The sequence below is a fragment of the Chrysochloris asiatica genome, unplaced genomic scaffold (genome assembly GCF_000296735.1).
Source record: "Chrysochloris asiatica unplaced genomic scaffold, ChrAsi1.0 scaffold00346, whole genome shotgun sequence".
Lineage (NCBI taxonomy): Eukaryota > Metazoa > Chordata > Mammalia > Afrosoricida > Chrysochloridae > Chrysochloris > Chrysochloris asiatica.
This window is the reverse complement of record NW_006408864.1, coordinates 2,154,705-2,168,706: the sequence shown is the minus strand read 5'-3', so window position 1 is coordinate 2,168,706 and position 14,002 is coordinate 2,154,705. Positions and strand designations below refer to the sequence as shown.

At 39.7% G+C, this 14,002-nt stretch overlaps 1 pseudogene; it reads left to right on the top strand.

Moving 5' to 3' along the window:
* Nucleotides 1–9,469: 9,469 nt before the first annotated feature.
* On the top strand, nt 9,470–9,852 carry LOC102831967 (annotated as a pseudogene).
* Nucleotides 9,853–14,002: the final 4,150 nt, after the last annotated feature.

Genomic DNA, 14,002 nt, shown 5'->3' with positions numbered 1-14,002 from the left:
GCCTGGGGCATCTGGTGCCGACAAGGCCTGGGAGCTGCTCCTGCTACTGGCAACAAAGAATTCCTGGAGGATGATGTTTCTTTTGGGGGGAAAGGAGGAAGGCAGGAAGCAATTGAGCCCTTTTGAAGTATAATTTTAATCCTCTCTTCTGTACACAGATCGTGTATTTACATAGTTCACACTAGAAGCCAAATGAAGATTCTAAACTCAGCTAGTAATTAATCCAAGACTGGAATTGTACTTGAAATGCTTATGACAGAATTCTAAGAACTCAAAAGTGGAAAACAAAAAAACTAAACTTTCCCAAAGCAATACACTTCCCCAAGGTCCCCAGGGTAGCAACAGGGCTCAGAGCGTGGGCAAACCAAAGGTGCGGAGCATCTGAAGCTTCTGTGAGTCCTTTAGCGAATCACAGAAGTGCCAAACCGTACTTGATGCAGGATATTTTTAGAGCCAGAGCTGAGAGCATGTTAGCCAAGACTGATTGGGCTTTCCTCACCAAAAAAGGAAGTGTTATTCCACGACTAGCGTCATGGAGTTACCTCTGCACATTGGCCTTCAAGTGGAGCCTGGGCATCCAGAGAGAATTTAGGGCTCAGGATCGCAAACTGCTGTCTTCTGGCAGACACAGGGCGACTGAATGAGCCACAAAAGGGCTCTGGCTTACATTGCAGACAGCTATGAAAAGACCAGCTTTTCAGCTGTCCCCACACAGTTTGAAATATCCAATGTCCCCTCAAAATTTAGCTCCCCACCCCCCCCTTTTTTTTTTACATTGATTACATTCTTCAATGATAACATTCTTCAAGTTGTACAATCATTCTCACCCTCCTGAGTTGTTCCTCCCTCATTAACAAAACTTCACTGCCCCTAAAGTTTTATTTTCAATCTTCCAAATTGTTGTTGTCAATTTAATCCCATATGGATAGATCTTAAAAGAGCATAATGTTCAAGCCATGCATTTTTTACTAGTTAAGCTAACCTATTGTTTGGTTTTAAGAAGACTTCAAAGGATATTTTTAGTTTAAGGTTTAATGATTATTTTAAGGCAATAGTTTCCGGAGTTCATTCAGAAATTCTGGAGTCCATGAAAATTTGAAATTCAGTTCTGCATTTCCCCCCTTTTGATCAGGATTCTGCAATCAAATTTTTGATCAGAATGTTCAGTAGTGGTACACTTAGCTCTTTTTCAGATTGTAGTGGGAAAGTGGACTTAGGTTTTTCCTGTTTTGCTTGCAATGTGTAAGAGAAGGAGATTTTCAAAGACGCTGGGTTGTGCTCCACCTTTGTTTCTGCTTATAGGTTCGTTAGCCTGAGAGTCCAATTCTATGCATGGATTTCACCCCCACCCTGAGACTGCTCACTTAGGAAGTCTTCCTCAGCACCTCTTCCTCCTTCATGCTCCAACAGAATTGGTGGCTTATGGAAAAGGAGAGACCCTAGGTGAAACTGAAAGGCAGAGGGGGCTGAGAACAGGAAGAAGAGCCATACTACCTCCCAGCCTCAGTAAGGAAGGGTGGGCTGGCAGAAACCTCTCCCACCTCAGCTTTGCATCCTCCTCATGGGTTCCTCAAAATGCAGCACACCTGTTCTGTACAATTGTGTTGGCTGCCGGACGTAAGAGATGGACTGATATATACTCATTTGACATTTTGGGCAATATTCTGAAAATGGATGAGCTGAATTGATCTAGCAAGTGTTTATTGTTGAAGTAGACTTGGATCTTCAAACTTCTTTACAATATTAGTGATAGTTTCTGAGTTAGGTAAGCATTTTAAAGCTGTTTGGTGGTAAAGAGAGAAGCTTAATTTCTGAGATTGGAAATAGGATCATCCCTTTCCCTTCTAGGAGGCACTGTTATTAAGCTCATTGAAAGTGGCAGAGAAGCAGGCAGTCTGAGTGGATGTTTATCACTCAAGCGCAATACTTTGGCATTAGTCCAACTCACTGCTACTCTGGCCTCACCCGTTTTGGATTTTCTCTTTATGCATTTGAAATGCTGTCTGGGAACGCATTAGAACTCTTTTTCTTCTGAGGATTGAGGCTTCCAGGAGGCTGCTGAAGTCGACTTCATCTGCTTCTCTCTCAGCTAGCTGAGTTCCTAACAGAAGGCCCATGTTTGTTTCCAAGGGTGAAATCGTCATCCTCCTTCTGGGAGCATAGGGAGGGACCCCACAGGTTCCAGTCTTTGGGCCCTTCTCTCCCTTTGGCACAGTGAGAAAGTGAATACAAAGGACCAGGCAGAGAAACCTGCTGGGAGAGTCTGGAGACTTTTCAGGAATTTAAAACAAGTACCTTGGAGCATTCTGTTATTTTTGGAAAGTTCAAATATACAGGAACATGGAGATTGTTGACAGTACAGGAAGGATATAAACAGGTATTCTTTAAAAAAAAAAAAAAAGTTTAAAATATTAAATTATCAGGGACTGGACTCAAGGAAAGAAAAATATTCCTTAGAGTGAAGTTTCCAAAATCTCTTTTTAAAGGTTTACATACACACACACTCTCTCTCTCACACATATACACATGATCATAAAAGAAAAATGAAGTATCTTAAAGAACTCATGATAGTTATCAATTAAAATCAGTTTTTCTACATCTCAGAGATAGTGTAGATTCTGGGGGACACACTTTTATAACAAAAAACATTTTAAAGGTAGCAAGAAAAGGTGGTAGTTTGGAGCATGGTTCACTAGTTGTGAACCATACTAGTCTTGCCTAGTGTTGGGATAAAGGTTGTATCTATTTCAAGTTAACATCATTAATGTCCTACAATTCCGAACACCTTAACAGTCCATGGTGGAGAGTAGCTTTGGATCCACAATTCTTGTTTCCTCATTGTTGACATTTATTTAACATTTATAAACATTTACTTTTTGCAACTGACTGTGTCTGCAGTGTTTGTGTTAGGAATCTAGCTTTTATAATGTTAACTTTTCAAACCCAGGTATTCTTGCTTTGGGATTCTTTTTTTTTTTTTTAATTCAGAAAATGGAATGTAGTTTATTAGAGGTGTGTAGTTTGCATGTTTTTGGTTGTTTCTGGTTTTCATTGCCTGGGTGAACTGTGCTTTTTAGCAAAATAAAAACAAAATAAGAATATTCAAATACAGATTTTTTTCTGTGTAGTTATTTTTATATGACATGCCAAGTAGGTTACTTTTGTTGTTCGGTGCTGTTAAGATGATTCCAACTCCTAGCGACCCTATAGAGTGTTATCAAGGAGCAGCTGGTGGGTTTGAATCATTGATCTTGTAGTGAGTAGTACAGTGCTTACCCTACAGCACTACACCAGAACTCCAGGTTACTTTTGCTTGGCTATAAATAAAAGTTTGAGGCAAAACAAAATGTTCTCTCTAGAAGAAAAACAACTCACTTGCTCTCAAGGCTATAAACTCTACAGCAAATCAATTGCTTTGAAAAACAGATGAGGATAAAGTGAATAATCTCCATGTTGTGTATGCAAGGTAAATTAACAGGTAAGGATAAACTGAACAGAAGAAAGATGAAGCTTTCTGCTCCAGAAAAAGATTTAAAGCCTTGGAGACCTTGTTCAGAAACCCTATACAAGGGTCATTAAGAGTCAGAACCAACTCCATGGCACTTAACAAAAACAGTAACTGAAGACCAAATCTTGCCTTGTATTTTTGAAAAGATTTCTTTATTTAGATGCATGATTACCAAAGGGGCCCTGGTTAAATGATGAGATGTGAACCAAAAGATCAGTGGTTCAAACCATCAGCCCCTCCGCAGAAAAAGATGTGGGAGTCTGCTTCTGTAGAGATTACAGCCTTGGAAAACTCATGAAGCAGTTAGTTGTCCTTTGTCCTATAGGGTCTCTGTGAGTTGGAATTGACTTGATAGCAACAAATTTATGGTGATTAAATATTTCATATTTACTTATTTTCATTCTGCTCTAAAAGGCTTAATTTCTAGAAAAGTTGCCATATTTCCTCCTATATCTTTACCAAAATCAGATAGATCTGGGCTGAAAGCACAGAATACAAGATGTTTGCTGTGCTTTACAAGGCATTCAACTACGTGGATCATAACAAACCATGGATAACATTGGAAAGAATGGATATTCCATTCCAAGAGCACAAGTTGTGCTCTTGTGTAACTTGTAATATACACTAAGAGGCAGTCATTTAAACAGAAGGGGACACCGAATGATTTAAAATCAGGAACAGTGTGCATCAGTGTAGTATCCTTTCATCGTACTTATTCAGTCTGTATGCTAAGCAAAGAATCTGAGAAACTGACATATAAAAGAAGAACATGGTATCAGGATTGGAGGAAGGCTCATTAACAGTATGAGAAAAAAAAGATGACACAACCTCGTTTACTGGAAGAGAAGAGCACTTAAAGTACTGATGAAGATCAAAGAGCACAGCCTTCAGTATGGATTGCACCTCAATGTAAAGAAAATAAAAATCCTGACAACTAGACTAATAAATGAAGAAAAGAGTGAAATGGTCAAAGGCTTCATTATGCTTGGACCCACAATCAGCACTCATTGAAGCAGCACTCAAGAAATTAAATGACATATTGCATTAGGCAAATCGGCTTCACAAGACCTTTTTAAATAGTTCAGTAACAAGATGATACTTTGAGGACTAAGGTGTGCCTGAGCCAAGCCCTGTTGTTTTCAATGGCCTTGTATGCATGTGCAAGTTGGACAATGAATAAGGAAGACCACTGGAGAATCAATACATTTTAAGCATGGTGTTGGCAAAGAATGCTGAAAGCACCATTGAATGCTCCTGAGAAGTGAAGATGGTAAGACTTCCTCTCATACTTTGGACACTTAACAAAATATTACTTCTCCCTGTACCCCAGTTTTCAAATAGATTTTATTTTTAGAGTCATTTTTGGTTTCTGGAATAATTGTAGAAAGTGGAGATTTCCTATATGCTCTTCTCCCTGTACAACTATTTCCTTAATATTAGCGGAGAAAAGATTGAAGTTGCCGAAGACTTCATTTTGTTTGGATCCACTATCAACGCTCATGGAAGCCTTAGTCAAGCTGTATGGACCCTATACCAAAAGGATACAGATAACCAAATGATAATAATCCTGCAACTCTGAGCTTCAGATGAAGGGACAGAGAAGTTAAATGAATGCCTACTAGCAGAGAGAGCTGAGCAGACATGACAAAATACAGAGATTGGTGATATAAGCCAGCAACCAGATGGGCGCAGCCATCTTGAACTTTTGTGAGCAGCTTCAGAGATAAGAAAAGTTATAAGCATTGCAGAAACATAGCCATAGCTTGCAGAGACAAAGGTGCAATTTTTTTTTCTTGTTCCCCACACTCCTCTGGTGACCACAGTGCTAGGATGGTCCCCACCCATGTACGCGCCCAGGGAAGCTCTTGCTCTCCGGACAGTCAGAGCTACATGGAGGTAAGTGCTGCAGTTGTAGGAACCATTAAAGGAGAGGGAAGCTGTCAAATTTAACCCTGTTAGGTGGGACCTGCTTCAGATCTGCAGAGTTGGCCCTGGCCAGCCCTGGGCTAACTCTCACTAGTAGAAGTACTTGAACAGATGTATGGGGAGGAAAAACAAACAAACAGGATATATTCTTAGGTACTCAACAACTGGCACTCACAAACAGAAAAGAGACAGCTGATCTGTGTCGTAGCCAGGCTAGTCACGGGGTGGTCATCTTGAAATTTCATGGGTGACTTTGAAGGCAAGAGGACAGTAGGTGGCACAGAGGCATGCTGCTTATTAGTGGAAAGAAAGGGACAAAATTTTTTTTTTTCTTTTCTTTTCTTCTCAAACCCATTACCTGGTGACTAGAGGTGTGGCCAACCCCCATCCACATGTACTCCGAGGGAAGCTACTGCTCTCCAGACTATCACAGTTGCATCAAGGTGTGTGGGGAGCTAGCAGCACCAACCCAGGCACCTGGAATCAGGTGTGGCCTATTCCAGATCTACAGAGGTAGTTTTGGTCAGCCCCGGACTAAAGGGACCTTTTATCCTTGATTCCGTCTAGGAAGGAAATACCCTAATCCCCCAGCTGCTCTGGGTCTACATGAACAATACTTCCAGATTGGTCGCCCAGAGCAGATAACACCTAGTCTTACAGGAACTCAATCTAGGGGTGAGTGTCACCATCTCATGCCTTACCCATAATGTGACATCTGTGACTGGCAGGAGACCCCAGGATTCTCCCCTCTCTGGGTCTGGCACCAGCCCGGTTTTGTTTTTTCCTTTCATTGTTTTTGTCTCTTTATTCTTTCTTCCTTGTCTTCTCTACTTTCTATCTTTACTCTCATTTATTTTTTCTGCTTTTCTTTCCCAACTGCTGCTGTTGCTTTCTTTTTCTATTTTTTTAACCCTGTTTTACTTTGTTTGTTGCTGTGACAACTTTCTGTTCCTTTCCCTTTTACTCATTCCTTTCCCTAATTATGCTTATGGCTTTTTATTTACTTTCTTTTATTTTCCTCTTCCTCTTTTTTCTCTTTGGTTGTGTATTCTTTTGCTAGCTGTTGACTACTTTCTGTTTTTCTTTACTATTTTCTTTTTTCACTGTTGTTTGCTGGTCTGTGTTTGTTTTCCTTCTCTCTTGTGTATGTGTTTTCTCTTCTTGCCTCACCTGACAGGAGACAGCAACTGCAGCCATACAGCCATACCCCCTACGGCCCCATCCACTGATCAATACCAGCTGCTATACACTGAATCCACAATAATAATCATTAGCCAAATTCATCCTCAGCTGAACTGCACCAACAGCAAACAAAGAATGGGCAGAAGCTCACTCTTGATCCCATCCACCAGGAAGCTGTTGTTGAATACCTAAGAATACCTCAATATACAAGCATCAACTTAATGCAAATACAACCTCAAAAGAAAATCACTAAAACATATCATAAACTCTCCAAAATTAAAAACAAGGAAAGAACCCTAAAAGCAGCTCAGAAAAAAATGAAGTTACCTATAAATAAGACCAATAAGATTAAGCTCTGATTTCCCAGCAGAAACCACTGCAAGCAAGAAGGTAATGAGGAGACATATACAAAACTCTGAGTGAAAAAAATTGCCAACCAAGAATCATATACCCAGCAAAACTGTCCCTCAACTATGCTGGTGAAATTAGAACACTTCTAGATAAACAGAAATTAAGGGAATTTGTAAAAACAAAACCGACACTTTACAAAAAATACAAAAGGGAGTACTTTGGACAGAGAACCAACAACAGCAGATAATAACCAGAGATTGACACACACATAACACCATCCAGAATTCTATACAGATATTGTTGTTGTTGTTATGTGCCGTGGAGTCCGTTCCGACTCATAGAGACCCTGTACAAGGTTTCCAAGGCTGTAAATCTTTACAGGAGCAGAAAGCCTCATCTTTCTCCCGCAGAACAGCTGGTAGTTTCGAACTGTTGACCTTGCGGTTCGCAGCCTGATTTGTAACCACTACGCTACCATAGCTCCTTATATAGATATAGAAGTATCCAAAATAAAACAAAGTAACAGGATTAAAAATAGGGAATCAGAGATCTCAATTTACAACCAAGACAACTACAAAGCAAAAAGAGGGGAAAGTATAGTTACAGAATTCCAAATGGTGAGGAAATTAAGTAGATTTCAAGATAAAAACAGACTGTTTTAACCTGGGGAAGAAATTAATAAATTACAGGGTACTTTCAAAGAAAATTAATATACCTTCACATGAAATCAGGAAAAAGGAAAAGCACAAAGCATTTGTAAATATTAAAACAACAGCAGTGAAGAAATGGACAAGACAACACACAAACAAAATGAACTCAGCACAGCAAAATGTATAGGATAAAGAAAACAGCAGCATCACACAAAACCAAACACAAGCAATATGACTGGATTCAATTCACACCTATTGATAATTACACTGAATATTATGGATTAAATGCATCAGCCAAGAGACAGTAGCAGAATGGATAAGAAAACAGGATCCTTCAATATGCTGTATACAAGAGACATACCTTACAAACAAAGAGAAAATAGATTAAAAACCAAAGGATAGAAAAAAAGATATCAAGCTAACGGCAATCAAAATGAGCAGGAGTAGCAATATTAATTTATGATAAAATAAACTTTAAGGCAAAAACCAGCATGAGAGACAAAGGAGGACATTATCTCATGATCAAGGGATCAAATGAACAAGAGGACATAACCATAATAAATACCTATGCTCCCAATTAAACAGCCTCAAAGTACATAAATAAAACTCTAATAGACCTGAAGAAACAAATAAGACAACTCTATGATGCTGCAGGATAAGAAATTGACCACAAGGTTGGTTTGAACTGCAAGGTTGGTGATTCAAACTCACCAGCTGCTCCTTGGAAACCCTATACAGGGTAGCTATGGGTTGGAACTGACTTGACAGCACTTAACAACAACAATAATAGTGTTGTTGTTGTTGTTAGGTGCCATCGAGTCAGTACTGACTCATAGCGACCCTGTGCAAAACAGAACAAAACACTGCCCCGGTCCTGGGCCAACCTCACAATTGTTGCCATGCTTGAGCCCATTGATTCTGCCATTCTGCCAATCCATCTCACTGGGGGTCTTCCTCTTTTTCTCTGACTCTCCACCTTACCAAACATGATATCTTTCTCCAGTGACTGGTCTCTCCTGACAATATTCTGAAGTATGAGAGACGAAGTTTGGCCATCTTGGGCTCCAAGGAACACTCTGCACATAGCGGGCAAAATAATGAAAAATTCCCAATTATGAAACATCTGAAGCCATAAAACAAAAACATCTGTCCTCATGGAACTTACTTCTAGTGAGTTGGAATCAGCCAAAGAAAATAAATAACTAAATTATGTTAGATAGTGATTAGTGCTAAGGAGAAATTGTTTGACTACTTGAAGCTGTTCTATAGGGTAACACTGGCATTAAGCTGGGCTTAGAATTACAAAAGTTAAAGACATGACATAAAGGATGGGATCTGGATCAAAGATGTTGGGACTACAGTTGCATGTCATTCACATAAGCAATCCATGTGAGTAGTCATCTTAATAAAGACATCCATTTAACTTCATTAAGCACAGAATATGTTGTTGTTATTGTTAGATGCCATTGTGACTCATAGCGACTCTATGCACAACAGAATGAAACACTGCCTAGTCCTGGGCCGTCCTCACAATTATGTTTGAGCCCACTGTTGCTGCCACTGTGTTAATCCATCTTACTGGGGGTCACTGTCCTCTTTCTTGCTGACGTTCCACTTTTCCAAGCACAATGTCCTACTCTAGGGACTGCTCTCTCCTGACAACATGTCCAAAGTATGAAAGCCTAAGTCTCACCATTCTCACTTCTAAGGAGCATTCTGGCTGTACTTCTTCCAAAATGGATTTCTTTGTTCTTCTGGTAGTCTATAGTACTCTCAATATTCTTCTTCCACATCATAATTTCAAATACATCTATTCTTTTCCAGACCTCTTTATGCGTTGTTCAACTTGCACATGCATATGAGGCGACTGAAAATACCATGGCTGAGGCAGAAACATTCTCTAGCTGAGGTGATACTAGTTGGGACAGATTCACAAATGAGATTCGGTCAGTGAAAGGGCTTTCACTGAGAAGGTGAACACCTGTGGTACTGATGTGAGCACGCTTAACCAAGCAGGTGCTAATGGGCTCCTGGAGCGCTGAGCTGCTAGGTCAGGCAGCTTGAAACATGGTACTGTAGGAAGATGCCATCCGGCACTGAGAAGATAGTTTAAAGAAATAACAATAATAACAACACATCTTCAGTACCAGCAAGAAGCCATTCAGAAGAATGTGGAGCAGTCATCAGATTTCCAAGGACAAGCTGAATCACCTGTTGAAACAGAACAGCATATAACAGTGCAAAAACATTTCTTTGCCTGATGCTGAGGAGGAAATATCTTATTATAGCCATCATGACATGGATTGATGTTCCACTTGGTTCTCCAAAAGTTAAGTTAGAAAAGATTTGTGATGATTACAGTGTATCTGGAACAGAAGCCAGGGGGCTCAATAGTTAGAAGCATTCCTTGAATCGGACCAACCCCATGGTCTTATTGAAATTTAAAGTTGCTTACTGAAATTTAAAGTTAAATTTAATATCAAATTTAAAGTTTGATATTAAAGTAGAATGAAAGGATGTCTTAGTTTTCCCTATAGAAATCTTAATACTTTGAAAGTCATATTGTTTAAATGTGATCCTTAAGCAAATACTAAATGTTTTAAATCCAGAAATAGGGCTTCTAATGTAGAACGCATAAGAATGGTAATATTCTTATCAAAGACATTTTTTTAAATCATGCATTCAAGAACTACTTTAATCTTATGGTCACAGAATGGTTATGTTCTAGTTATTCAGTGAGATGCTCATTGTATATGCTGCAGCAGACTTCAATTTAACTTCAGTTTAGCTTAGATGAGAACTAGGCTAATGCTATCCTATCTGGCCAGCTGCAACCTCCTGGTTTGACCTGCATTCCTTAGCATTTCTTGCTGTTCTAACTCTTTAAAATTACATGGCCTTGGGTTCATTTTGTACTTTTCATTATCATCAGCACATTCACTCGCATGACCCTATTGCCAAATGTGAAGGTAGTTGAGTTACCATGAGTGGTTGTGACATAGGGCTATGCCCTAAGGTTGTGAAGATGGTATGTTTGTAGACATTTACCTAGTTTAGTAGTTTTAGCTTGGTAAATGACATAACCACTCGTCTCTTGTTAAACCTGGGATTTTATCCTCTTCTAGTTCAGTCACTACACAACTGACATAAAATCATTCCTTCACTGAAAGAAGAGAAAACACACACAATTCTAATTGAATTCATATTCTGATATTGTGTATCATCAAGTCTACTAAGCAAATAAGTTTGTACTTATCTCTCATATTTATGCACACTTACTTATGGTTTAAAAGTTAGGTGTAGACTATTTGAAAATTCATTTATGTATTCTTTCCCAAAATATCTTTTTAATTACTGAATGTAAATGTGCTCAACTTATCTTTAAAAAGATGGGCCACCAATTTAGAAATGAAAATAAAATGTAATTATCTAAATATATAAGAAGCAAATACTGTATTTTAAACTTTTTTTTAATGTTGTATTGTGATTTGGGTGAAAGTTTACAAAGCAGATTGGTTTTCTATTCAACAACTCATTCATATACATTTTAATTCTCCACATTGATTGCAATCCTCACAGTGTAACAGTACTCTTCCCCCTTCCTGTGTTTACCATTTCCATTCATCCAAGAAGCAATACTATAAATGAAAAAAGTAAAATAAAATGAAAATGAAAAAAAAAAAAATGCCATGACTTCTGTCAGGTGCATCTTAGTACTCAAAGTGTGTGGCACTATGGGTTAATGCGCTAAACTGCAAAGTCGTTTGAATTGCAAGTTCAACGGTTCAAGCTCACCAGAAGCTCACTGGAAACCCTATGCAGGGTTGCTATGGGTCAGAACTGACTTGACAGCATGTAACAACAACAACAATATTGCAGCAGATTTGCCTAATGCAATATGTCATTTGATTTCTTGACTGGTGCTTCCATGGGCATTGATTACTGATTCAAGCAAAGTTAATCTTTGACAACTTCAAACTCACCTGTGTTTATCATGATGTTTATGATTCCCCCAAACCAAAATTTTATTGGTTCAGTTGTAAAGATTTATGTTTCTTTACATTGAGGTAAAATCCATATTGAAGGCTGTAGTCTTTGAACTTCATCAGTAAGTATTTTAAGTCCTTTTCACTTTAAGCAAGAAAGGTTATGTCGAGAGAACAAACAAGATGGTGGATCGGGTAGAAGTGTAGTGAGGTGCTCCGTCAGCAACAACACAGAATACCGGACCAAGCAGGCTCAGGGGATGGTCCCAGAACTCTGAACCATATATAAAGGAATATTTAGAAGATTGGAAGGCTTACAGCTAGGGGGATTTGTAGCAGAAGCAAGAAATCCAGTGCTTTCTAATTCAAGATGTCAGCTGCTTCCAGAGCCGCCATCTTGGATGAGACCAAGCAGGGGAAAGATCAGAGCAGCCATGGACGCCTGACAGAGATAAGGGTGGAGATAAAGGTGTGGACATTCTTTTTTTGCTTATCTGTTCATTGGTCTCTTGCTGGCTGTGCACCTCCACTCTAGTGAGTAGACAGGGTGCCTGAGTGAGTAGACACCCCACTGCCACTCCTGGAGGCTTCCATTACGCATGTGCACAAATCTCCTTGAGATTTAAAGTGACAGCTTCCACTTAAAACCAAACAGCAGTGCAAAATGGCCACAGCCGGCCCTGAACTGTTTATCACTAGGAAAAAGGTTTGAACAAGGGTTGTGGAGTAGAATAGGCAGACTAAAAAGGAAATAGGCCAAAAATTAAATCCTGAGTTACATCACAACAACCAACTTGTGACATATCTAACAGTGTTTCTCTGCTACTCATAAGGTTTTCAGTGACTAATTGTTCAGTAGTGGTTCATCACTCCTTCTTCCTAGTCTTGTCTTTGTCTGGAAGCTCATCTGAAACCTGTCCACCATGGGTGACGCTGCTGGTATTTAAAATACCGGTGGCATAGCTTCCAGAATCACAGCAATTCACAAGCCACCACAGTATGACAAACTGACAGACGAGTGTTGGACAGGATAAAATAGACTATCTTAAATGGAGGGAAGAGTTAGTTAATGGAATATAAGGTAACCACAACAGTGAGGTTGGGGTGGGGAGTTTAGTTTGAGTGTTGGGGAGGGCAATACAAGAAGGGGAAGGAGCCAGAAGAATAAGATAGATAGGGGAACAATGGGACAGGTTTGCATGGCCTCGTGGGACATAAATAAATAATGATACATGCTCAACCTTGGAACAATGGGGCTCTGTGATACACGGATCTAGGCATAGTTTAAAGAGGGGAAATAATACTAAAATGTTTGACTGTCTTATGAATATTGGTTTCCCTTGCCTACTATTGTAAAATAGACACCTGAGTGGGATAGAAAGCAATGTCATAAAACATGATTACAGAAAACATGTAAGCCCATCTTCAGCCTATAACTTATTGGAATACCTAAAAGGGGCTCTAGAACTTGCCCAGTGAAACAGGCCTGTTGCAAAGCCTTTGCAGAGTATAGGACCTTAGGTAGAATCCTGAGTTCTATCCAGACCTTATGAGGTGGGACATTGCCACTAGTAAGGACAAGCAGCCAGTTTGGAACAGCTAGAGTATCAGAAGACCCATCTTCACAGAAAGATCATTAGGAAAAATCCAAAACAAAAATGTTAGCATGACTGGCTACTACAAGAATAAGCAAGCTGTTCACCAGGAAGCCATCAAGGCAAGCAATCAAGTTCCTTCAGGACAAACTCCCCTCTAAGACTGAAACTCAAAGGGAACACATGAACAGGCATGTAAACTTGCTGGCAACGTCATTGGTATTGGTGAAAGAGGGGGAAAGGCAGCAATGAAGAAATGGGCTGAGTTCAACCACAATCCATTGACTCCAGATGACCTGGAGATGACAGAGAGAAGAGGAAGGGCTGGTTGGTCCAAAGCGTGGTGATACCTGGGGACACTTGAGCCCATGGAAAAAAAAAGACATAGCCACAGAGGGCTAGAGCTGAGAGTGTAGCATCCAGCTGATATGAAGTGAGGGGAGATGTACAAGAACATCCAAACTTGCAGACAGTATCCATTTGACCTAACCTCAAAGGCCTGATAATCAGAACTCAACTAGAGAAGATCACACACACACACAAAAATTATTTTTGATAAAGGAAACAAGGGTAAATTGCTACAATCTGATTAATCTGACCATACTCATGGAGGTAGTAACTCTAAAAACCAACAGAGATGGAAGGAGTCTTCACATCAAGTATCAATGTTATCCCCCTGAACACAGGGTAGATAGGGACATGCAACTTAGACATTGGCTACCTAAAATGAGGGGGTGATAAAGGCATGAAGTGACTGCCTTACAAGGTTTCAAGAGGGAGTTTAAGAGGAGGGGGCAGAGAAAG